Raw genomic sequence first — 26,665 nt, 5'->3', positions numbered from 1 at the left:
CTATGAGGATAAAATCAGAGGGATTAGAACCGACACAGAGGCATACCGACAATCCTTCTTTCCACGAACTATACGAGGCTGGAACAGAAGGGAGAACCGATAGAGGTACTCGAGGTACCCAGCGCCACACACCGTCAGGTGGCTTGCGGAGTATGGATGTAGATGGAGATAGAGAACCCCTGGGCTTCGAGGTCAGCCATATATGACGTCATATATCTGTGGAGAGGTATGTAAACCTGACAGTAAGACAATAGCACCAACTCAGTTAAAAAATGCTGCTCTTTACTAGTGCATACATGTATGCATACAGTATGTGGTTATAAACGTGTGAGTTTCAATATAACACCACGTCATGACTGTGAAGTAATGGAAGAAATTTATAAAGTCAACCTAATACAGGATGAGGCACATAAAAATGGCCTGGACGAGTGAATTCGATTAGACGTGAATTTGCGGCAGCATATCGCTGGAGGAAAGTAGCTACAGTTACTACAAATGGAACAACTGGCCTTGCAGCTGGCCGAACCTTGGAGCACATTGACACAGTCTTCGCGCCTGACAGAGTTGTTAGCAGAGGTCCGTCTGGTCGCGGCCCCAACTGGATGCCCAGGTCACCTGATCTGCCAGTGTGCGACTACGTTGTGTGGGAGAGTCCTAAAGTCTAAGGTATATCGCAGCACGCCTCATAGTGTCCAACAACTGCAGCAGAACCTTTCAGATGAGACTGCAGCAATTTCAGCAGTCCAGCTTCGATCCTCCTTCAGCAACTTGCTGATGAGGAGCGAAAGTGCCGAGAGATGAGTGGTTGTCACTTTCAACATCTGCTATGGTCAGGTTAGTACCGTGTTTCCTTTCCTCTGCTGTGTTTCTTTGTACCCTGGAGGTCTGATGCGCCACCCTGCACTAATGTGCGATTTACTGAGATGAAGTGGGGCGTGTTTTCCCGATGGCTTAATTACATCTACGAGGGCAGTTCAATAAGTAATGCAACAGTTTTTTTTCTCGGCCAATTTTGGTTGAAAAAACCGGAAATTTCTTGTGGAATATTTTCAAACATTCCCGCTTCGTCTCGTATAGTTTCATTGACTTCCGACAGGTGGCAGCGCTGTACGGAGATGTTAAAATGGCGTCTGTAATGGATGTGCGTTACAATCAACGGGCAGTGATCGAGTTTCTTTTGGCGGAAAACCAGGGCATCTCAGATATTCATAGGCGCTTGCAGAATGTCTACGGTGATCTGGCAGTGGACAAAAGCACGGTGAGTCGTTGGGCAAAGCGTGTGTCATCATCGCCGCAAGGTCAAGCAAGACTCTCTGATCTCCCGCGTGCGGGCCGGCCGTGCACAGCTGTGACTCCTGCAATGGCGGAGCGTGCGAACACACTCGTTCGAGATGATCGACGGATCACCATCAAACAACTCAGTGCTCAACTTGACATCTCTGTTGGTAGTGCTGTCACAATTGTTCACCAGTTGGGATATTCAAAGGTTTGTTCCCGCTGGGTCCCTCGTTGTCTAACCGAACACCATAAAGAGCAAAGGAGAACCATCTGTGCGCAATTGCTTGCTCGTCATGTGGCTGAGGGTGACAATTTCTTGTCAAAGATTGTTACAGGCGATGAAACATGGGTTCATCACTTCGAACCTGAAACAAAACGGCAATCAATGGAGTGGCGCCACACCCACTCCCCTACCAAGAAAAAGTTTAAAGCCATACCCTCAGCCGGTAAAGTCATGGTTACAGTCTTCTGGGACGCTGAAGGGGTTATTCTGTTCGATGTCCTTCCCCGTGGTCAAACGATCAACACTGAAGTGTATTGTGCTACTCTTCAGAAATTGAAGAAACGACTCCAGCGTGTTCGTAGGCACAAAAATCTGAACGAACTTCTCCTTCTTCATGACAACCCAAGACCTCACACATGTCTTCGCACCCGAGAGGTGCTCACATAACTTCAGTGGACTGTTCTTCCTCATGCACCCTACAGCCCCGATCTCGCACCGTCGGATTTCCATATGTTTGGCCCAATGAAGGACGCAATCCGTGGGAGGCACTACGCGGATGATGAAGAAGTTATTGATGCAGTACGACGTTGGCTCCGACATCGACCAGTGGAATGGTACCGTGCAGGCATACAGGCCCTCATTTCAAGGTGGCGTAAGGCCGTAGCATTGAATGGAGATTACGTTGAAAAATAGTGTTGTGTAAATAAAAGATTGGGGAATAACCTGGTGTATTTCAATGCTGAATAAAACAACCCCTGTTTCAGAAAAAAATGTGTTGCATTATTTATTGAACTGCCCTCGTATGCTTTGCTGGAAGCAGAGTACGACCTAGCTTGTTTTCCTTCTCCTCAAGACATCACAAGGCATCCATCATCAATATTTATGGAACTCTTATAATAAAGTTATCGTTATCATCAGTAGACGCTTTACAGTGTCTTTATTTAAAACATTCGTGTTTTGCTAATTTGTGTACGTTGTGTACTGCAGTACAGACTGCAACAGAGAGATTAATTCAATGGCAACCATGGGTGAAAGTGTTATGCGATGAATTTGTGAATTATGTACATGACTATAGCATACAAGACAATATTATGCGTGCAGTACCAAAGCCTATAGCCACAACTCCTATATGTAATAAATTGGTGCAATTCGGAATTGCTCATGGAAGACCGAGATACAGTACAGGTATGTCGTTGTTCCTTTTGGTTTGAACGCTGTACAAGCAGAGATTATAGTGTATGCAAATCAACTATTTAGAGAATATTTTAGACCTGTAAGGCAGAATACATAATAATAAAGCCGATAACAATATATTTTATTTCTCTATGAAAAAGTGTTGATAAAACAAAGTTGTTTGAATCAGTACACTTCTTCAACCAAGGACAGTGACCGAGTTTTACAACGTGATGGATTTTACCCAGTTCTGTCCTTATCTTTAAGCACTATAGAAGTTTCTATGATGTGTTATTAAAGCTCTACCTCCGAGGAATTCAATATATAAAGCCTGTCCCTTACACGGATTGTGGATGTACTTGAAAGCATCAAAGTATTAAACTTTACTTAACGCTTTAGCAGAATCTGTCTCTTCAAATTCTGTTAACCTGGTCTGTAAACGGCTATAGATGTATTTCTCGTACCATTCAGCAAGCAAGTTACTTTGAGATATCACACTGATTTCTGTTCTCGAACTTCCAGGTCTTAGCCTCAACCCCCAGCATGTGATTTCATAGCACATGGGCTTCAAGGACCATGCATTAATTGCTGCACTACCTCAGCCAAGATGATTTCACAACAACATGTAGCTCAGCCGCCATTGCTGGAACAATGCACGTTATAATTTTTTATAATACATCTTTCTGGAAGCTCTGGAGTTCTTGAAATGATGTTGTCTGTATTCACAACACTTGCTGAAGCTATCAATAGTCGCAAACGGTCTACAATCTCGTATGGATCAATGTAATATTTATTATGTGTAAACAGGTTGTTCATTTTCGTATGGTGAATGTTGATAATGGTCCTATCATATCCACCACTAGACACTGCTAGATTAGAGTTGTTAATGCTTTTAATTTTTTGACAGAACGGTTGTAGTGTCATGAAATCAATTCCATATTTATTAGTAGCTTTCCTCAGTGAAGGACCAGTTGACGCTACTTTTGGCACTCAGTATATGTTTCTTTTGGCGTTATGCATTTGTTTGTTTCTTTTTATAATTTCTCATACCACCTTCACATTGAAAAATAATTGCATGAGATACTGGGCAACTGCAACCAACTGCTCCATACATAATTGTATACCAGGGTGCAGATAACCATTAATAAAAACTCTAAAACAATGCCCCAAAAATTTAATGACATAAACCAAACTGCAATACACTGCCGCAAAATTGTAACAACCTACCCCAAAATGTAACAGATTGCCGCAAAGCTGTAATAACTTACACAAAACTGTAACGACTTATACTAAACTGTAGTATTATAGGAAGATCACATGAAAATATGATTCCATAATGGATGTAAGTATATCTGCCTTCTATCACAAAATGTCAAAATATCTCGCCTGAAGTAGAAGGGTGGCGGAATACATGCAGGGAAGCTTTCAAGGTTGAAATGTTCCCCCACTCCCCTCCAAATTCCACGTATCTGAATATGTATAAATAGGTTCTGGGTAAGAATTTGGAAGAAGACTTGCTCGACGAACTCAGACTGACGTTCAAGTTGCATTCTCCAAATAAAAAGCATGGAAAGGTTAAGGTGTTTTCAAAGTTATGGTCCTTTTTCACATGGTTCACCACTGAGACTTCCCATGCATTTTTGGACTAACATGCTTCTTTTAGAGAAAGGAAATCCATGAAATATGTAAAAGCTAATACTTTTATGTGTGAAATAATTAATTTTATATTCTTCTGGTGTGTCGTTTTGAGCTACAGAAGTGTAGCAATAGCTCCACAGATATTGGCATCCATGAAAAAGAATTAACTGTATGTGATTTGTGTTTTTCTTTAGACACTGAAAAGTCACCCACTATATGGCAAATGTTACTATTTGTGTGTGCATTTGTGAGGGGGGGGGGCGGAATTAAACAGGGCCTAACGTCTTTTTGATTCTCCTTTTAACGACATTGGCCATGTGAAGTCCAACAGCGATTAGTATGAATTAGTTATCTTATTATGTGGTGAAATACACAAATATCGGCGTATCTCTGATTTAAAGTTTTGTTTATGCGCGTAACCGTAGAGGAAGGACTACCGTGTAAATGATTAGTGAAGGATAGGTATCTTAAACTTGTGTTGTCAAGGAAGTGATTCACACATCCTTCGAGTTGTTGCATGGCAGCTTTCCCCCAAAACTACCTAGGTGCCGACAGTATCCAGTACTGCCATTGATTGCCTAGCTAATTTATTCTTATCTTCCCTGATTTTATTACGATGAGAGTTTTGTTTTTCTGCAGAGCTGAAAGCTTCCAAGCTGGCGGGAACGAGAGAGCAGTTCACTTAAAGAAAAATGGAGAAGCATCATCAAAGTGTCAGACAGAGTAAGAGGCATGTAGCCAAGAACGGAATTCTTCGCCCTCCCTTGCACTCCAGGTGGCACACAGGGGCACTTATGCACCAAAGAAACAGTATTTTTGGAAGAATCGTTTTAGAAAGATAAAAAACTAAGCCAGGTGTAGCCTTTCTGAGTTGGAAGAATCGTTTTAGAAAGATAAAAAACTAAGCCAGGTGTAGCCTTTCTGAGAAGCTCCAGTGTGAGAAACGCTGTTTGCCACAGCAGCCACACTATGGAAGAACATTCAGTTTAAGCTTTTGATAAGGCTTCCTCATTGGTTCATAGTGCTATATTTTGTAGGGTGCATGCTTTCTGGTTCCTGCCACTATGGAAGCCTTCCTATTTGCCAGCTTCAGAATTGTACCATGGAGTGGAGAGGTTTCATGCCCTCCTGCCCACTCCACAGCACTACTGGTTCGTAATAACGAAATATGAAGGAGTTGGAAATCGTTTAACATTATTACAAAATTACTACTGGACAGAACTCGCAGTGTCTTCCACTGCTCTCGCAGAAACAGCCAAGTTTCAGAGCGTTAAGAAAGTGCATCTGTGGACTAGGGATAGCGTCTTTGACCAGTAATAATCAAAGCGCCCTCTGCTCTGGGTTCGAAATTTACCACTGCTTAAATTTTGAATAAAAATCACCAGCAATGGACACCAGTGACTTCTGGCAGAAGAAGCCACCCTCTTTCTGCCAACGGCCTTTTTCAAAGAGGACAGAGGCGCGGGCAGAGGTTCAGGACACTATCTCACCCTTGGGGTGGGAAAATGGCCCTAATCAGCAATAATCAACGGCTGATGATGCAGAGGGCAATGGAAACACTGCATGAAAGACACACAATGTGTACCCACAGGTCTTGAAAAAAGTGTCATGATGATCTCACCATTGGCATAGTCCACCATTTAGATCTCGAGGAGGCGACTGTCAGGTCGGGGGGGGGGGGGTGATAAAAGATGAATAACCAACGAAAGAATAACGTTTCACAAGTTGGTGTGCGGAATGCCAGAAGTTTGATTTTGGCAGGAAAGCTAGAAAATCTGAAAAAGGGAAATACAGAGGCTCAATCTAGATACAGTGGGGATCAGTGAAGTGAAATGGAAAGAAGACAAGGATTTCTAGTCAGATGAGTATCAACAAATGGCATAACGTGAGTAGGATTCACAATGAGTAGGAATGTAGGGTAGACAGTGAGTTACTGTGAGCAGTTCAGTGATAGGGTTGTTCTCATCAGAATCGACAGCAAACCATCACTGACAAAAAAAGTTTAGGTATGAAACAGAGGATGAAGAGATAGAGAAAGTATATGAGGATAATGAATGCGTAATTCACTATGTAATGGCAGTCAGGGGGTTTGTAGGGGGTGGAGTAGAAGAAAGGGTTACAGGAGATATGGGCTTGGTAGTAGTAACGACAGTGGAGAAAGGCTAATTGAGTATTGCAATAAATATTAGTTCACAGTAGTGAATACTCTGTTCAAGAACCACTAGAGGAGAAGATATACTTGGAAAAGGCCGAGAGGTACCGTAAGATTTCGGTTGAATTACATCATCGTCTGGCACAGATTCCGAAATGAGGCATTGGACTGTAGGACGTACCCAGGAGCAGAGAAAGACTCAGATCACAATGCAGTACTTAAAGAAGTGGGATATGTAAATACTAATGAATAAAGACACAAAATTGAAGTTATCTGAGGCTATAGATATAGATAGGGATATACAACATTCCATCGGAATTTCTAAAATCATTGGGGGAGGTGGCAACAAAATGACTAATCACGTTGGTGTGTTATGAGATTGGCGACATACCATCACAGTTTCGAAAAACATCATCCACACAATTCTGAAGACAGCAAGAGCCGAGATGTGCGAGAATTATCGCAAATAAGCTTAACAGTTCACGTATTTAAGTTGCTGACAAGCATTATATACAGTAGATGGCAAAGAAAATTCAGGCTCCGTTAGATGATGATCAGTAGAGAGCGGATTATATGCATTTGCATGTTGCACATTTTGGGCTCCTTTTCACCGGTTGCATATGGTAACTAAAAACTACTGACGATGCAGATTTTGGCTCTATGTTTACAATATTTTAAAAATTTAGACAGGCGATCTCTAGCTCGATCTAGTTTTGAAGTTCACAGAATGACCGCCACCCAGAACTACGTGCAATCGCTAACCGAGAGGCCACTGGCCTAGCGGAATCATTACAGAAGAGGAACGGGAATAGGCAGACAGTCAATGTTCCTGTGACGGCGCCCCCGTTTAATCCCCTCCCCTGTCGTACCGCACGCGTCGGCAACAATTCAACTACGCAAGCTTTTAGCCGCACGCCCATTGTTTCAGTTTAGCTCTCTGTTTACTCGTACACAGTTGAACGTGTTTACGACGTGCAGTGTGCAACGTGTTGTGCGCCATGCGGCCCGAAAAAAAGAAACGTCATTTCGTGGATAGCTGACCATCCTGGAACATTTGTATATGACGGAATTGTTTTATGTTGTCGAGTTTGCGAGAAAAACGTTTCGTGCAAAAAAATGTTTCAAATAGACCAGCATGTCAAGGAATGGGGAAGAAAGGACCATGGCAACGACTTCTGACAACGGCAAGTTGCAGAAGTAGGGATTTGTCCTAATGTAACCAAAGAAGTCGGTTTAACATGGATCTATGTGAAGCAGTAACTGCAAGCAATATTCCTCTTCACAAACTTGCAATGGCTTCCTGCGCAAATATGCTTAAATCAAAATATACTAGATGAATCAAAATTGCGTAAAAATTACATAGCATCAATTTACGTAACTGTTCTGGAAGAAATACGCAATGAACTCAAGGACAGCATTATCTGGATTTCATTTGACGAAACTACAGCCACTTGTGGCCGTCGCACTGCGAATTTAATTGTTGGTGCTTTAAAAGAAGAGCCTTCTTCTACCTGTTTAGCGGCTTGGAAAGAACTTGAAAAATTAAATCATTCCACGATCACCAGATTTGTGAATGAGGGTATTAGAAAAATATTTCCAGAATCTTCTGTAGATGAAAGGTTGTTTGTGTTTATTTCAGATGCTGCTCCCTATATGATCAAAGCAGGAAAAGGCCTCCTAGTATTTTATCCCAATTTGATTCATGTGACGTGCTTTGCTCATGGAGTACACGGCTTGCTGAAGTAGTACGTTCTACGTTTGTGAATGTAAATAAACTGATTTCATCGACAAAGGAAGTGTTTCTAAAGGCTCCTGCTCGCATCAAGACGTACAAAAACTACCAAATGTGCCTTTACCTCCCGAACCAGTGGTATCTCGTTGGTGTACGCAGGTCGAAGCTGTGTTGTTTTACGATGAACATTTCGAGGCCATTTGGGGGTTTGTAAACGACTTTGATAATGCAGAGGCTTTGGCGGTTTGCCAGTGCAAGGAAGCTTTTAATGATTCCAGTATTAAAAAAGACATTGCTGTGATTATCGCTCATTTTTCCCACATACCTGCAAGAATTAAAAAGCTTGAAACTCAAGGTTTGACATTGAATGAAAATATTCAGTTAATGAATAAAATTGTTCTAGTGAATAGAGGTATTCCCGAGAAAACTAAAAGAAAATTTGAAAATATTTTAAACAGCAACCCAAGATGAGATTTCCACGCCGGCCGCGGTGGTCTAGCGGTTCTGGCGCTGCAGTCCGGAACCGCGGGACTGCTACGGTCGCAGGTTCGAATCCTGCCTCGGGCATGGGTGTGTGTGATGTCCTTAGGTTAGTTAGGTTTAAGTAGTTCTAAGTTCTAGGGGACTTATGACCTAAGATGTTGAGTCCCATAGTGCTCAGAGCCATTTGAACCATTTGAATTTGAGATTTCCACTCTGCAGCGGAGTGTGCGCTGATATGAAACTTGCTGGCAGATTAAAACTGTGTGCCGGACCGAGACTGGAACTCGGGACCTTTGCCTTTCGCGGGCAAGTGATCTACCATCTGAGCTACCCAAGCACGACTCACGCCCCGTCCTCACAGCTCTACTTCTACCAGTACCTCGTCTCCTACCTCCCAAACTTTGCAGAAGCTCTCCTGCGCACCTTGCGGAACTAGCACTCCTGAAAGAAAGGATATTGCGGAGACATGGCTTAGCCATAGCCTAGGGGATGTTTCCAGAATGAGATTTTCAGTCTGCAGCGAAGTGTGCGCTGATATGAAACTCCCTGGCAGATTAAAACTGTGTGCCGGACCGAGGCTCGAACTCGGAGTGCTAGTTCTGCGAGGTTCGCAGGAGAGCTTCTGTAAAGTTTGGAAGGTAGGAAACGAGGTACTGGTAGAATTAGAGCTGTGAGGACGGGGCGTGAGTCGTGCTTGGGTAGCTCAGATGGTGGAGCACTTGCCTGCGAAAGGCAAAGGTCCCGTGTTCGAGTCTCGGTCCTGCACACAGTTTTAATCCGCCAGGAAGTTTTAATAACCCAGGCTTTTAACCCTTGTGCCGAATTGATAGGTTTATTACTGGATTGGGTGAACTTTTTCCAGAAACAATAAGTGTCAACATAGCACCGAAATTCAAATACTGCTCAGTTACCTCAGTTGATGTAGGACGATTCTTTTTCTGCTTATAAAAGTGTTATGATGAGTGATCGAAGGCACAATCGCACTACCCAACATTTGGAACAGTACTTGGTCGTTTACGTTTACAATAGTAGAAAAATAAAATAAATTGTAAATGATGCTTTGGTCAATAGGGTTAATTAAAAGGTAATGCTGTTTAAAGAAATTCCAGATTGTATGTTGTTTTTTAAATGAAATATTACTGAGTCAATACAATTCTTCTGGGTTTGAGGCCGAATTGTCAACTATAAAACTCCGACGTTTCGGCGACCATTGCAAGACACCATCCTCAGGGTGTACTGCAGTTTTACAGCTGACAATGCCGTCTCAGACCCAGAAGAATTGTATTGACTTTGACATCGACCGCGGAAGCCTACGTTTACACAAAATATTACAGAGGTTTTGAGCGTTCGCCTCTGCGTGTGATGTATCTCTGAGTTGGTCCTGTACATATCGATTGTTTCGCTGCGACCACTCGCATCGCATCCGCTTGTTACCAACAACAATAGCAAAGACAGAACAATTCTTGAAACACGGTATGCGTCCCTATTTTGCACATTTTTAGAAAATAATCCCAAAAAGGCATCCTTCCTATCCTCTACCTGAAAGTATCCAGAAAACGATGTCAGCATTCTAAATGTACCGATTTCCCGCGTGGCCGGCGCTCTTCCTGGTAATTGATATGCACAGGTTCGACTTTGACATATAATGCACGCAGTAACTACCATGTTTTTTTAATTATTTTATCTTGTGTATTTCGACACTTTTCATGCATTTTAACATATTTACATGCATATTTTAAGGTCTTTATGTCGCATATAATCCAGTCTCTAATGATCAGTTTGGTTTTAGGAAAGGTAAAGGCACCAGAGGGGAAATTCTGATGTTGCGGTTGATAGGATCTGCCGATCTGGAAAAAGCGTTCGACAGTGTCAAATGGTGCCAGATATTCGAAATTGTGAGAAAAATAGTGGTAAGCTACAGGCAAAGAAGGGTAATATGTAACATGGACAAGAACTGAGAGGGAACAATGAGAGTGGAAGACCAAAAACGAAGTGCTCGGATTAAAAAGGCAGCACGACAGGGATGTAGTCTTTCGCCCCTTCCGTTCAATTTGTACAACGAAGAAGCAATGACGGTAATAAAAGATAAGTTCGAGAGTGGGATTAAAACTCGGGGCTAAACGATATCAATGATAAGATTCACTGATGACGTTGCTATCTGCAGTGAAAGTGAAGAAGAATCACAGGATCTGCTGAATGGAATTGTCTAATAAGTGAATAATATGAATTGAGAGTAAATAGAAGAAAGGCGCAAGACATGAGAAATAGCAGAAGTGAGAACAGCAAGAAACTTCACATCAGAATTGGGTACCACACAGTAGACGAAGTTAAGGAATTCTGCTACCTAGGAAGCAAAAAAAACCTGCTACGGACGAGCAAGGACGACATATGGTAAAATGCAGACTAGCACTGGCAACAAGGGTATTCCTGGCCAAGAGAAGTCTACTAGTATCAAAGAGAGGCCTTAATTTGAGGAATAAATATCTGAGAATGTACCTTTGGAGCACAGCTTTGTATGGAATGGACTGTGGGAAAACTTGAACAGCAGAGAATCGGTACATTTGGGATATGGTGCTACAGAAGTAAATTGAAAATTAGGTGGACTGATAAGGAAAGGCAGAAGGAGGTTCTCTGCAGAATCGGCGGGGGAAGAAACGTATAGAAAACACTGCAAGATGAAGGGATAGGATATCTTTCAAGAGATCAGAGAATAACTTCCATGGTGCTAGAGTGAGTAGAAGGTAACAACAGAGATTGGAATACATCTAGCAAATAATTGAGGACATGGGATGCAGTTGCTACTCTGAGAGGAAATGGTCGGCTCAGGAGAGGAATTCGTGGCTGGGTGCATTAAATCAGTCAGAAGAGTGAAGAGAGAGAGAGAGAGAGAGAGAGAGAGAGAGAGAGAGAGAAACACTTGCATGTCGAAAACATAAAAGTCTTTCTGCTAGACTAGCCTTGCAGTCGTATAGAAGGATGTCTCCACTTTAATACTGAAGTGTGAGTACAGCGAACGAGGTGAACTCAGAATCTCCAGCTTTTACCGCCACCGCCGTCCACATTCACGCTGCACGAATGAGATTAGAATGGGCTGCCAGAGTAATCACCAACTCGGTGTGGATGCGATGTTAGTTAGCTCCCTTCAGCAGCCAACAGGATAGTTTTAAAGTTGCGCAGCTAGCTAGTTGTTTTCCTTATGAGCTTTGGTGATGTTACTCGTGTTCATACTGATTTTTCCACATTCTTTCTTTAGCCATTAACCACCGTCGCAGTCATTGGTTGTACCGTTGAATTATTCTCATGACAATACGTTTATCCTGCTCACGCACCCATGCAAGGTTATATTTATCATTTAGAACCGCACATCCTTTTATTAATTGTTCACTGAGTAGTTCAGGCGTTGTGCTTTATGATAATTAACCTGACTGTTACAGAGCTAATTTGTTTCTCCTATAGACAGGTGATTTCTCAATAACATATCTATGTGTGGCGTGCTACCCATATTATCATGCTTAATTGAGCCAGACCTCTCAATTATAGTTGAATAAAATGTTTCCATTTGTAAGGCATTATAAAAAGAAAAAAAATGGCTCTGAGCACTATGGGACTTAACATCTATGGTCATCAGTCCCCTAGAACTTAGAACTACTTAAACCTAACTAACCTAAGGAAAGCACACAACACCCAGCCATCACGAGGCAGAGAAAATCCCTGACCCCGCCGGGAATCGAACCCGGGAACCCGGGCGTGGGAAGCGAGAAAGCTACCGCACGACCACGAGATGCGGGCTGTAAGGCATTATCATTTCCTTCAAGTTTGTACAATCTTATATGATGATTCCCTTCTCTGTAGATCATAGAGAGAGGACTGTATCACCCTAGGGTATGCTAAACAGCACAAATGCGCCCCACATACGATTTTGACGACCTTTTTTGGTAAATTTCCGAAATCCCCTGATTTTGGTTGTCAAATTTTCTTTTGATTGATCGAATTGTAACCCAAAAGGTAAGGATGCTCTTTTAATTATAAAAGAACTTGAAGAATATAAAACACTTGAAGCACTGGCGCTTTTACTAATTTGTACTTCTGTGCAGGAAACCTTGGTGAGTAAATGTCCATCATTGTCCTGAGACTACACCACTGAAATTTTTGGGGGATATAACTACATGTATTTCCGCTTGATGAGGATTTGATTGTCTTTCGCGAAGTGTAGGGTAGGAGTTTGTTTATTAGGAGGAAATATCCAAATGTATTTGTAATTCTGGTACGTTTTTAGTGGGTACTATTTCGTGTATGAGGAATAAGCGAAGTTCAGGCAATATTCTGAGAGATTAAATGTCTGGTGGTAGTTCGTGTTCATTAGGCATTAACACGTCGTGACATCTAACGGTACAAGTAACTTTAGCGCGGGAAACTGCACTACTTAGCCGGCCGGTGTGACCGAGCGGTTCTAGGTGCTTCAGTTTGGAACCGCGCGACCGCTACGGTCGCAGGTTCGAATCCTGCCTCGGGCATGGATGTGTGTGATGTCCTTAGGTTAGTTAGGTTTAAGTAGATCTAAGTTCTAGGGGACTGATGACCTCAGATGTTAAGTCCGATAGTGCTCAGAGCCATTTGAACCATTTTGCACTACTTAATGCGCATCCGTATCAGTTCAGACGAGAAACGTGTCAGATAGATGGTTTATGTTCAACCAGGTGCACTGAGTACAACCTAACTGGTCGTAGTGGCCCTTGCACCCTATCTGCACCCGAATTCTTTGAGACGTGCAAGGCAGTTAGTGCACGCTACATGCAGGTGTCAAGAATGTGCTTCGCTGAGTCTGAGGAAGAGATAGCAGAGATGAACTCGTTGTTAATTCGTGACATCAATAGGCCATGAAGCAGGTTAATGATTTAGGTATGTCTAATCATGGAACAACTACTGGTTGGTAATGTGAGCAACTTGTGTCGGGCGTACAAAACGGCGAGGCCAGCATTGTAATCTGGAACAGTCCGGAAATATTTTGCGCTCAATGCATTTTTGGTTTGGTTTGTGGTCCTATGCGTCGCTTGTGACATTAGTATCGCTGGATAAGGAATAGTCGTATTAACTCATCTGCTATGTTACTGTTGCGTATACATGTTGCTCTATGTGACATGTGGAGAGAAGACAGAAGTGTTCTATAGTAGAGTACAGAAATAAGGAAATGCGCACACCTTTCTGTGGGAGGCGACTGACAAGAGATATGGTTACTACCAGATAGTCACCCTTCTGATGAAGATATTTCAATATATCGTTACCGTAGGGGGATGCAAAATGAAGAGTTTTCTGCAGTAAGCTCAGCACTGTGTGAGGACGGAACATCTCGAGCAGGTAATGTGTAGGCTTAACATTAACAACCAACTGATCAGCACAGAAACGGCGCATGTGAAAATGAAAAATGAGAAATGGCGAGCAAGAAAAGTATCGGACAGTACAGACTAACATGAAATAAAACCCAAACCAAACAAGAATAGTTGAAATCACGCCTGCAGTAACCGCCAATGGAAAGCCAAAATTGAGAGGAACAAACATGAGTTGTCCAATGAATCAGTATCGGGAGAATCCACACTATACAATTTATTGGAAATTATCCAAGTAAACGCACAGTATGTGGCGGAAATGCGCCAGAAGAGTGCCGAATTACAGGGAGTCACCAAGGAGCAAGAAGAGGCGCAGTGTATCAGGAATGGAGAAATGCTTAGAGGAATGGAAGAAGAGGACCACGTTAGAGAGACAAGGAAACACATTAGAAAAATACAGGCCGACTTAGTAGTACAAATTACGGAACGATTTTCTAAAATTCAAGAAACTTTGGAGGTTCATGTGAAGTACACTGAGGAACGAGTTACGGATTTGGAAGAGAAGAGTATGGGGAAATGCCATGACGGCAAAGAGAAAATTTTTGCGAAACGAGAAGAGAGGTTTCGCTGAGTAGATTGAGGAATAGAAACAGTAACGGAAGAGCACCGCAGCGTTGTAGTGAATCTGCAGCCTGAAGAGCGCAGCGTAAAGAGTGAGGTTAAAGCAATGATGAACGTGTTGAACAAAAACAAGCAGGAGTGAAGCTGTGCGAAGGAAGTCACAAGAAGCATAGTAAAGCAGTAGATAGTCTGGATAATATGGAGCCTAACTTGGCAGAGGAAAACAATGAGAACTGGACGGAACTTGCACGTGAGAGGCGTGAGAAAAATGTTAGTAATCACTGCACAACAGAGGCACATGAATGAGTTGAGTACAGTCAAGCAAGTATCGAAGAGGGCATCATGCGTAGAGGGTATATTGGGATCCAGAATGTAAGGTTTCTTTTCCGAATCAGTCCGGCGAAATTCACCCAAGAACTTGGATCTGTCACTTTGAGCACATTCCGCCACTGTCCCGGTCACCCACGCGAATAATAAATTTCGTGTGGACACATCTACGTGGCGCACTCGCGACAATTACGAGGATCGGTGGACTTGAGGGCCAAAACTATAATGAATTTCGACGGGAGTACATAGAGCAATACTGGACCCGCCAGGGTAGCCGAGAGCGCTAACGCGCTGCTTCCTGGACTCGGGTAGGCGCGCCGGCCCCGGATCGAATCCGCCCGGCGGATTGACGACGAGAGCCGGTGTGCCGGCCAGCCTGAATGTGGTTTTTAGGCGGTTTTCCACATCCCACTAGGTGAATACCGGGCTGGTCCCCACGTTCCGCCTCAGTTACACAGCTCGCAGACATCGAACACATTCGCACTATTTCATGGATTCCACTAGCCACAGACAGATGGGGCGCACTAATTCTATCCTGGGGGGGGGGGGGGGTACTGTGTGGCGGCAGGAAGGGCATCCGGCCACCCCTTAAAATTAACAGGCCAAATTCGATTAACCATGGCCGACCCTGCGTAACTGCGGGACAAGGCGCAAGCGACAGAATAGACATAGAGCAATACTAGCCTGAGGTATGGCAGGAACATTAACATAGTGAACTACTGATGCTGCTGAAGTATTTGATACTGGAACGCAACAGTCCAGTAGAGGTGTTGCACACTGGAATACTATCACAGGCTGTTCTCCTATGGTGCTACCAGGAGTCAAAGTGCCTGAGCCAATAAGCGACAAACTGCCAGCTAGGAGAAAATGCTGAGCAGCCAGAGGTAAATATGGGAGTGAGTGCGACAAGATGGACTGGCTGAGTGCCACAGTTCACAAATGAAGCACAGTGACATCGTGGCAGACAGACAGATATCTTCATAGTGGTGACAGAGCAGAGTGTCACGAGAAAGCTCAGCTGTAACGCAACAGTAACTATTCAGCTAGCGATGCAGCAGAAAAGAGCATCTGAAAGACCAAGTTATGAAGCTCTGAAGCCACTAGGAGAGAGTTTCTGTAAATGGTTTGATTGCATTGATAGCACAAGAGTGTTCGCTTTTTTCCTTTGTAAAAACTTTGATGTCAGGGTTTGATTTTATGCAATGTAGTGTATCTGTCATTTAAATTCATTGTCTCATTTTGAGGGAACAAAACTTAATGTATATAATTGTAATTTTGTTTAAATAATTTTTCGTAGAAATGTCAATATGTCCAAATGTTCTGTTTTATTTAATATGTTTGGTTGCTGTTATGTAAACTGCTGACCTTCACTTAGGGTTCTTAGTTATTTTGTATGCAAATGGTGTTGTGGTTCCCCTCGGGAACGGAACGATGCAGCGCGCGCAAAATATGGTTGGCATGGATAAAAAGGTGGAACCAGGAGTCAGTCGGGGATGAGCTACTGAACCGCTAACAGCTCACGAAAAGGTTGTGAATTGTGCTGGTGCCGAGAGGGGCCTTTTGCGCCGTTTTCCAATGTGTCAAAGCCTCGGATGGATGCAGTAACTAGCTGGAATTACGTTGGAATTCATATCTATCATCGCCACCAAGAAATGACTAAGTCCAGCTATTCTACTTGCAAATCCACCAACCAACATGCACTCGCCACCACAATGCGCAATCACTGTAATGGAACATAAGAACTATAGTAATGTACAGTGAAGGATCAGCTCATTGGATGTTATAGTGTACTCAAATATAAGGTAACTTATACTCGAACTCTTATACCTACCTTGATTTTTTCTCCCCAGTCACACAACCACTTAGGGTCCTTCCCATGTCAAAAATGCTTACCGAGTTTCCTTTACTGAAAGCATATTAAAATTAGTATGGCAATAGAGTGTGCTAAAATTAATATTGGTTGTTGAAAGGATCTTATAAATATCTCAAATTTGGGTTTCACTGCGGTAAAAGTTCAGAACTGCAACTGTTGAGTGTTATATGTTCATGCTTGTTAAGTGCTTGTTTCACTAATGTAATGAAAGTGCGTTTATTTTGCTCTACTACCGTGGTCAAGATTAAGGCCCCCCCCCCCCCCCCCATTGAAAGTAGTCCAAATGCTCAAAGTTACTTAATTATAGAAAGTTTCAATTACTCTTGCCATTCCTGTCAAGTTCTGTACAATATTGGATTCCACTTGTGTATTAAAAGTGCATATTAATGGTGTAACAGGGTCCATAGTTTGTCTATTGTGCTCATACTAGATAACGGTTAGTAGAAGGACCACTATCTACGAAAACAGTAACTCCTTTATTCAAAAGACAGTGAGAAGTAATTTGTTGGTGAACTCCATTTAATTTTCACTCTAAGGAGAAAGGTGTTCAGTAGTGAGAGACTTAATCTATGCACAATACATAATTTTGCTGTGAACCATATCCATATTTCACGTCAGATAGGAATATATTTGAAAAGTAATATTGAACCTATGTCCAATTTACGATTCTACAGTGAATGTTAATAGTAACGTTATTGAGACCATCCAGTCTGACTAAGTCCTCAAGGTAATAGTGTGTTTCGTTATCTGTTATATGTACACAAATAGCTTGTTCTGCTCTAACTGTCAGCTCCAAACGTTAACATATGCAGGCGCCAGGGTTCATTGCACTCTCGTGTGGCAAAGAATAGGTTGTGTTTGTCCGTTAAAGTTCCTATTTTCTTGAACAAGAATGTTAATCACTTTCATGCCTAATTAGGCTGGCGATCGTTTTCTTTATCCTTTGAACAGTGTGGATAGGTAAAATATTGTTTGTTACTGTTTAAATAATTACATAATTCTGACTTTCACTGCCGATAAGCCACCTCCGTTAGGTACATCGCGGCCAACACAACAAAATTCGTCTCAGAGGGTAACACTGCTCTGTTGCTTTACACCATAACTGCTTTAACAAGATAGTTCCATTTTACGATCTGCCTCCAACTTTAAGGTTATGGTATAAAAGTAGCGGACGGTAGTATTATAAGCTGACCACACGAGACAATTAGTACACATGATATCAGCGCTACACCCAAAGCACCAGATCGCATGGAAAGCCCCAATATAAATACGACACCTTTATTAAGCTGTCCCATGATGCAGGGGAGGCTATGACACTCGGCCCTCTCCATCCTTAATCGCCTGAAATCATCTATGGAGTCGTAAATCTCGCTGGAGAGAATCTGTCACTGTAAGCTGTAGTGCCAGCTTCCGAGTCATCACTGATGAGGTACACAGACCACCATCAGTCTGCTGGTCTATTGCATCCTTGACGAGCAGGGCAAAGAAGCAGTACGCCACCCTCCGTCGCGAGGAGACGACTCCTAACTGGAAGCTGATGGTCGAGCTCTACACGACAGCAACTACTACAGGCTGGGTTGGACAATTATTCTCCTGGTGACATGTCCTCAATGAGAGACCTTCAGAGATCAGGCTACAGAGTCTGCTGTCTGCCATAGTCCCTCGAGGGCCTCCCCTGGCCAGATGCGGTGCCTGGGGCAACTGACCGCCTGTGATGTGAGGGAGGCCACGCGAGCCTTCCGTCGACATACACTACCGGCCTTTAAAATTGCAACACCAAGAAGAAATGCAGATGATAAACGGGTATTCATTGCACAAATATATTATGCTAGAACTAACATGTGATTACATTTTCACGCAATTTGGGTGCATAGATCCTGAGAAATCAGTACCCAGAACAACCACCTCTGGCCGTGATAACGGCCTTGATACGCCTGGGCATTGAGTCAAACAGAGCTTGGATGGCGTGTACAGGTACAGCGGCCCATGCAGCCTCAACACGATACCATAGTACATCAAGAGTAGTGACTGGCGTATTGTGATGAGCCAGTTGCTCCGCCACCATTGACCAGACGTTTTCAATTGGTGAGAGTTCTGGCCAGGGAAGCAGTCGAACATTTTCTGTATCCTGAAAGGCCCGTTCAGGACCTGCAACATGCGGTCATGCATTATCCTCATGAAATGTAGGGTTTCGCAGGGATCGAATGAAGGGTAGAGCCACGGGTCGTAACATGTCTGAAATGTGACGTCCACTGTTCGAAGTGCCGTCAATGCGAACAAGAGGCGACCGAGACGTGTAACCAATGGCACCCCATACCGTCACGCCTGGTGATACGCTTCCAATGTGCGTTCACCGCGATGTCGCCAAACACGGATGCGACCATCATGATGCTGTAATGAGAACCTGGATTCATCCGAAAAATGACTTTTTGCCATTCGTGCACCCAGGTTCGTCGTTGAGTACACCATCGCAGGAGCTCCTGTCTGTGATTCAGCGTCAAGTGTAGCCGCAGCCACGGTCTCCGAGCTGATAGTCCATGCTGCTGCAAACGTCGTCGAACTGTTCGTGCAGATGGTTGTTGTCTTGCAAACGTCCCCATGTTGGCTCAGGGATCGAGACGCGGCTGTACGATCCGTTACAGCCATGCGGATAAGATGCCTGTCATCTCGATTGCTAGTGATACGAGCCCGTTGGGATCCAGCACGGCGTTCCGTATTACCCTCCTGAAACCACCGATTCCATATTCTGCTAACAGTCATTGGATCTCGGCCAACGCGAGCATCTGTGTCGCGATACGATAAACCGCAATCGCGATAGGCTACAATCCGACCTTTATCAAAGTCGGAAATGTGATGGTACGTATTTCTCCTCCTTACACGAGGCATCACTACAACGTTTCACCAGGCAACGCCGGTCAACTGCTGTCTGTGTATGAGAAATCGGTTGGAAACTTTCCTCATGCAGCACGTTGTAGGTGTCGCCACAGGCGCCAACCTTGTGTGAATGCTCTGAAAAGCTAATCATTTGCATATCACAGCGTCTTCTTCCTGTCGGTTAAATTTCGCGTCTGTAGCACGTCATCTTCGTGGTGTAGCAATTTTAATGGCCAGTAGTGTAGCATAACTACTGGCCGACATGAACCCGCTATTGCTTATTGCGCACGCATACTGCTGGCCCATCTGAGATGCCAGCACATGGTTCTGACTGATAAATAAGTTTCGCTCATGCTCTCGAGTGTGAACAGATCCTCCTCACTGCATCCTGCTCGGCACGATCCTGACAACTATAGTGGTCTTGGACTGGACCCTGCAGAGTATTATAAGGCTGTGGTCATGAGAAAGACCATGTAGATGATCCGTTTACATCAAATGACATCATATGGTGTCGTTTCGTGGTGAGAAGAGAGATCGCTTTGGCCGGTAGAGGAATGTGTGCGGAGGATGAATTTCAATAATCGTCGGTTTGAGGAGCGTGAAATAGGAAGGTGGAAGTAGACACACTTGAGATTTCTAACCAGGATAGAGGACAGTTCGTGTTATGTATAGGATTAGGACGTGAGATTTGTGCGCATGTAGAATTAATGTAGATTGGTAATATTATGTGTGTTTTCAGCGCTTGTGGTTCGGTTAGCTGTTGGAGTCAAATGAAAACCTTAAATTTGTAATAAGAAATCGAAATTTCGCGCCATTATCGTGTAAGTCGGTAAGCGTGCTACAGACAGCGTGCAGAATGGCCTGTAGGTGGCACCATAGTGCAGATGCACACATACCGTCGCAGTATCGGTATAAAGATGGCCGCCCCAATTGCGACTTGCACCAGGGAAGAACAGCGTTCTGTTATCCGGTTTTTGCGTAGTGAAGGTGTGAAACCTATTCAGATTCATCGACGAATGAAGGATCAGTACGGTGATGCATGTTTGTCACAGCAGCAAGTCTACGAATGGAGTAGGAAGTTCGCAAATGGTATGACTTCAGTGGAAGCTGCTCCTCGTCCAGGTCAGGCACAACGGGTTGTGACTCCACAGAACATTGCAGCAGTTGAAACCATCGTGAAGGAAAACCGCCGAGTGACACTGAATGACATTGCAGCATGTTTACAGATTAGTCATGGGTCAGCACACCACATTATGCTTGATGTGCTCCAGTTTCACAAAGTGTCTGCAAGATGGGTGCCACGGCAGCTGACTCCTGAAATGAGAGAACGACGTGTTGATGCTTGTGAAGAACTTCTTCGGTGCTTTGAACGAGAAGGTGATGGCTTCCTTGCAAGAACAGTTACTGGGGACGAAAACTGGGCTCACTTCCACCAACCGGAAACGAAGAGAGCGAGCAAGCAATGGCGCCATTTCTCATCACCAAAACCAAAAAAGTTTCGAACAGAACCATCAGCTGGGAAGGTTATGTTGACTCTCTTTTGGGACAAAAAAGGAGTCATTTTGGAGCAATACATGCTTGGAGGGACCACTGTCACCAGTGCATCATACACACATCTCCTAAAAAATCATCTGCGGTCTCCAATCAAATCAAAGCGACGTGGATTGCTGTCTGCAGGTGTCCTTTTGCAACATGACAATGCAAGGCGCCACACTGCCCGTACCACAGTTGCACCTGGAGGACTTGCATTGAGCGTGGGGGAGGTTATGTTGAAAAGTGAAACAGCTTTGTACCACTTCTGCACAATAAACAATATTTAAAAAAATATTTATGGTTTTCGTTTGACTCACCCTCGTACGAGTTGCGTGTGACGTGTTACGTTTTTCGTACTAGGATGGTGAGTTAGGTAGAATTTTGGGTGATATGGTTTGTTGCAACGATTAAACGTGGGAAAATAAGACGACATGCTAGAAGAAGTTTCTGCGCATCGGTGAATCTGGTCTGCAGGAGAACTTGTTGGTAGCGCCGCAGACATATGCCGATGAAAGCAAGAAGATATAGAGTTGCTCTGTGCTGAACTGGATTGCTGGAGGCGAGCTCGCGCCATATTGATTTGCAGTAACGAGAACCGAGGATGGTAGTACACGTAATTCATGATCAAGAGCTTTGCTTAGCAGTGAGTGTTGTGGGTTGGCAGGAGAGCCAATACCGTGTTATTAGAGGAAGCCGAAAGGCACGCGTTTTAGCTCACGCAGGCTGGCGTGAGGTCTGGAACTGGACAAGAAAATTAGACTTTAGAAAAAACGGACGTAGCTGGTGGAATACTTAACTTTAATCCATAAATGGTGAACGTCGCCCTTGACTGTACATTATTCACAATATCAATAGTAACTGAACATGGCACCTTGCTAGGTCGTAGCAAATGACGTAGCTGAAGGCTATGCTAACTATCGTCTCGGCAAATGAGGGCGTATTTTGTCAGTGAACCATGGCTAGCAAAGTCGGTTGTACAACTGGGGCGAGTGCTAGGAAGTCTCTCTAGACCTGTCGTGTGGCGGCGCTCGGTCTGCAATCACTGATAGTGGCGGCACGCGGGTCCGACGTATACTTACGGACCGCGGCCGATTTAAAGGCTACCACTTAGCAAGTGTGGTGTCTGGCAGTGACACCACAGTGAGGTCACGTCAGGCTTGGTGATTATTTTTTTGTCGAATGGTGGGGGTCGTAATTCATTGGGAAGGGTGTACGTCTGATATCAGAAGATGCGGCATTTGTTTGTGTATTTTGTACTGTTGGCAGTGTACGCGACTGTATCCGGTGGGAGTCCAAGGAATTTTACAGTAATAGGAATACCCCTCGTGGTCGCTAGGATAAGCAGTTCCCAGCATCGGGCTTAGATAATGAATGGCCATCATTTAGTTCCAGTAAGTTGGTAGTAGAGAAATTATGGAGAAAGTTTAAATAAATTGTAAATCACGCTCTGGAGAAGCATGTGCCGCGTAAGTGGATTAAAGATGGGAAAGACACTGTTGTTTAATAACAAAATTCGCAAAATGCAGAGGAAGGAAAGACTATTGCGCTCTCGGTTCAAAAGAGATCAAGCAGTTGTCGAGATGCAAAAACTAGAATAGATTAATGTATCTATAAAGAGATCAAAACACGGAAAATACAACAATTACCATCGTCATGCCTTAGCGAAGGATCTACCTGAGAAAATTCTGACGCTACGTAAATTCGCTAAATGGGCCGAAGGCTTCTATCCAGTCACTCGTTGAGCGATGTGGAAGCCACGGTAATGGGCATCCATGGCATAGAGAAGCAGCTGGGAGAGGCGAAAACCAGTAAGTCGCCAGGTCCAGATTGAATCCCAATTCGGTTTTACAAAGAGTACTCTGTGGGCTTGGCCCCTAACTTACTTTGTATTTGTTGCGAATCTCTCGCCCAGCGCAAAATCCCAAGCGACTGGAAAGAATCGCAGGTGACTCCTGTATACATGAAAGGTAAAAGAAAGGACACGCAAAATTACAGCTAATATCCTTAACATCGGTGTGCTGCAGGATTCTTGAACATTTTCTCAGATCGAATATAATAAATTTCTTAGAGACCGAAAATCTTCTGTCCACATATCAGCACTGTCTTAGAAAACATCGTCCGTGCGAAACTCGGCTTGCTCTTTTCTCACATGATATATTGCGAACTATAGATGAAGAGCAACAGGGAATTTCCACAGTTCTAGATTTTCGTAAAGCGTTCGATACGGTGCCCCGCTGCAAACTGTTAACGAAAGTACGAGCATACAGAATAGGTTCACAGATATGTGAGAGGCTCGAAGATTTCTTAAGTAATAGGACCCAGCATGTTGTCCTCGACGGCGAATATTTATCAGAGACAAGAGTATCGTCAGGAAGCGTGATAGGACTGCAGTTGTTCTTTATACAGGGTGGTCCACTAATAGGGACCGGGCCAAATATCTCACGAAATAAGCATCAAACGAAAAAACTACAAAGAACGAAACTCGTCTAGCTTGAAGGGGGAAACCAGATGGCGCTATGGTTGGCCCGCTAGATGGCGCTAGCGTAGGTCAAACGGATGTCAACTGCGTTTTTTTAAAAATAGGAACCACCATTTTTATTACATATTCTTGTAATACATAAAGAAATATAAATGTTTTAGTTGGACCACTTTCTTCGCTTTGTGATAGATAGCGCTGTAATAGTCACAAACTTATAAGTACGTGGTATCACGCAACACTCCGGCAGTGAGGACGGTATTTGCTTCGTGATACATTACCCGTGTTAAAATGGACCGTTCACCAATTGCGGAAAGGTCGATATCGTGTTGATGTATGGCTGTTGTGATCAAAATGCCCAACGGGCGTGTGCTATTTATGCTGTTCAGTATCCTGAACATCATCAAAGTGTCCGGGCCGTTCGCCCTATAGTTACGTTGTTTAAGGAAAAAGGAAGTGTTCAGTCACATTTGAAACGTCAGCCACGACCTGCAACAAATGATGATGCCCAAGAAGGTGTTTAGCTGCTGGAGCGGCTAATCCGCACATCAGTAGCAGACAAATTGCACGAGAATCGGGAATCTCAATAACGCCGGTGTTGAGAATGCTACATCAACATCGTACCATATTTCTATGCACCAGGAATTGCATGGTGACGACCTTGAACGTCGTGTACTGTTCTGCCATTGGGCACAAGAGAAATTACAGGACGATGACAGATTTTTTGCACGCGTTCTATTTAGCGACGAAGCGTTATTCACCAAACAGCGGTAGCGTAAACCGGCATAATATGCACTATTGGGCAACGGAAAATCCACGATGGCTGCAAGAAGTGCAACATCAGCGACCTTGGCGGGTTAATGTATGGAGCGGCATTATGGGAGGAAGGATAATTGGCCCCCATTTTATCGATGGCAATCTAAATGGTGCAATGTATGCTGATTTCCTACATAATGTTCTACCGATGTTACTACAAGGTGTTTCACTGCATGACAGAATGGCGCTGTACTTCCAACATGATGGATGTCCGGCACATAGTTCGCGTGCGGTTGAAGCTGTACTGAACAGCATATTTCATGACAGGTGGATTGGCCGCACATTCACCGGATCTGACGTCCGTGGATTTCATTCTGTTGGGAAAGTTGAAGGATATTTGGTATCGTGATCCACCGAAAACGCCTGACAACATGCGGCAGCGCATTGTCAATGCATGTGCGAACATTTGGTAAGGCGAACTACTAGTTATTGAGGGAAATGTCGTTACACGTATTGCCAAATGCATTGAGGTTGACGGACGTCATTTTGAGCATCTATTGCATTAATGTGATATTTACAGGTGATCACGCTGTAACAGTATGCGTTCTCAGAAATGATAAGTTCACAAAGGTCCGTGTATCACACTGGAACAACCGAAATAAAATGTTCAAACGTACCTACGTTCTGTATTTTAATTTAAAAAACCTACCTGTTACCAACTGTTCGTCGAAAATTGTGAGCCATATGTTTGTGTCTATCACAGCGCTATGTATCACAAAGCGAAAAAAGTGGTCCAACTAAAACATTCATATTTCTTTACGTACTACACGAATATGTAATAAAAAATGGAGGTTCCTATTTAAAAAAAAACGCATTTGGTATCCGTTTGACCTATGGCAGCGCCATCTAGTGGGCCAACCATAGCGCCATCTGGTTTCGCCCTTCAAGCTAGACAAGTTTCGTTTTTAGTGGTTTTTTCGTCAGACGTTTATTTGGTGAGATAGTTGGCCCGGTCACGATCAATGGACCACCGTGTATACATAAATAATCTGATGAGCTGGGTGGGCAGAAATCTGCGTCTGTTTGCTGACGATGCTGTGGAGTACGGGAAGGCATTGTCGCCTGCCGTTGTGCCCGAGCGGTTCTAGGCGCTTCAGTCTGGAACCAGGTGGCCGCTATGGTCGCAGGTTCGAATCTTGCCTTTTGCATGCATGTGTGTGATGTCCTTAGGTTAGTTTGGTTTAAGTAGTTTTAAGTTTTTGGTGACTGATGACCTCATATGTTAAGGCCCATAGTGCTCAGAGCCATTTGAACCATATTTTTGAAGGTGTTGTCATTCAGTGACTGTAGGATGACACAAGAAGACTTAGACAAAATTTCCCTTTGTCGTGATGAATATCGGCTAGCTCTAAATCTAGAAAACTGTACGTTTATGCAGTTGATCTAATACAGCATTAGCAGCGTGTTACATGACACAGTCAGGTCCATTGAGTACCTAAGCTTAACGTTGCAAAGTTATATGAAATGGAACAACCAAGTGAGAATTGTAGTGGGAAGGCGAATGATCGACTTTATTTTCTTGGGAGACTTATATACGGGATGTTAAACAATTCATGTTGCTTCTTGAGGTAAGAGAGGGAACTTAGAAGATCACGTTTTACTCAGAAACTCATGTCCGGAAGCGGTTCATTCTCATGTTGCAAGGAAAACAAGAGGTCCTCAGTTGCACGCTACATGTTTCTTATGCACTTTGTCTGTTATAGTAGGCTACCCACGGGAGATATGATACGGCGTGAAGAGTTCGACAGAGCACTGAAAGACCTGAGTCAAAACAAGGCCCCGGGAGTAGAAAACATTCCATTAGAACTACTGACAGCCTTGGGAGAGCCAGTTCTGACAAAACTCTACCATCTGGTGAGCAAAATGTATGAGACAGGCGAAATACCCTCAGACTTCAAGAAGAATATAATAATTCCAATTCCAAAGAAAGCAGGTGTTGACAGATGTGAAAATTACCGAACAACAGTTTAATAAGTCACGGCTGCAAAATACTAACGCGAATCCTTTACAGACGAATGGAAGAACTGGTAGAAGCTGACCTTGGGGAAGATCAGTTTGGATTCCGTAGAAATATGGGAACACGTGAGGCAACACTGACCCTACGACTTATTTTAGAAGCTAGATTAAGAAAAGGCAGACCTA

Source organism: Schistocerca americana, chromosome 5, assembly GCF_021461395.2.
Source record: "Schistocerca americana isolate TAMUIC-IGC-003095 chromosome 5, iqSchAmer2.1, whole genome shotgun sequence".
Taxonomy (NCBI): Eukaryota; Metazoa; Arthropoda; class Insecta; order Orthoptera; family Acrididae; genus Schistocerca; species Schistocerca americana.
Note: the sequence above shows the minus strand (reverse complement) of the source record.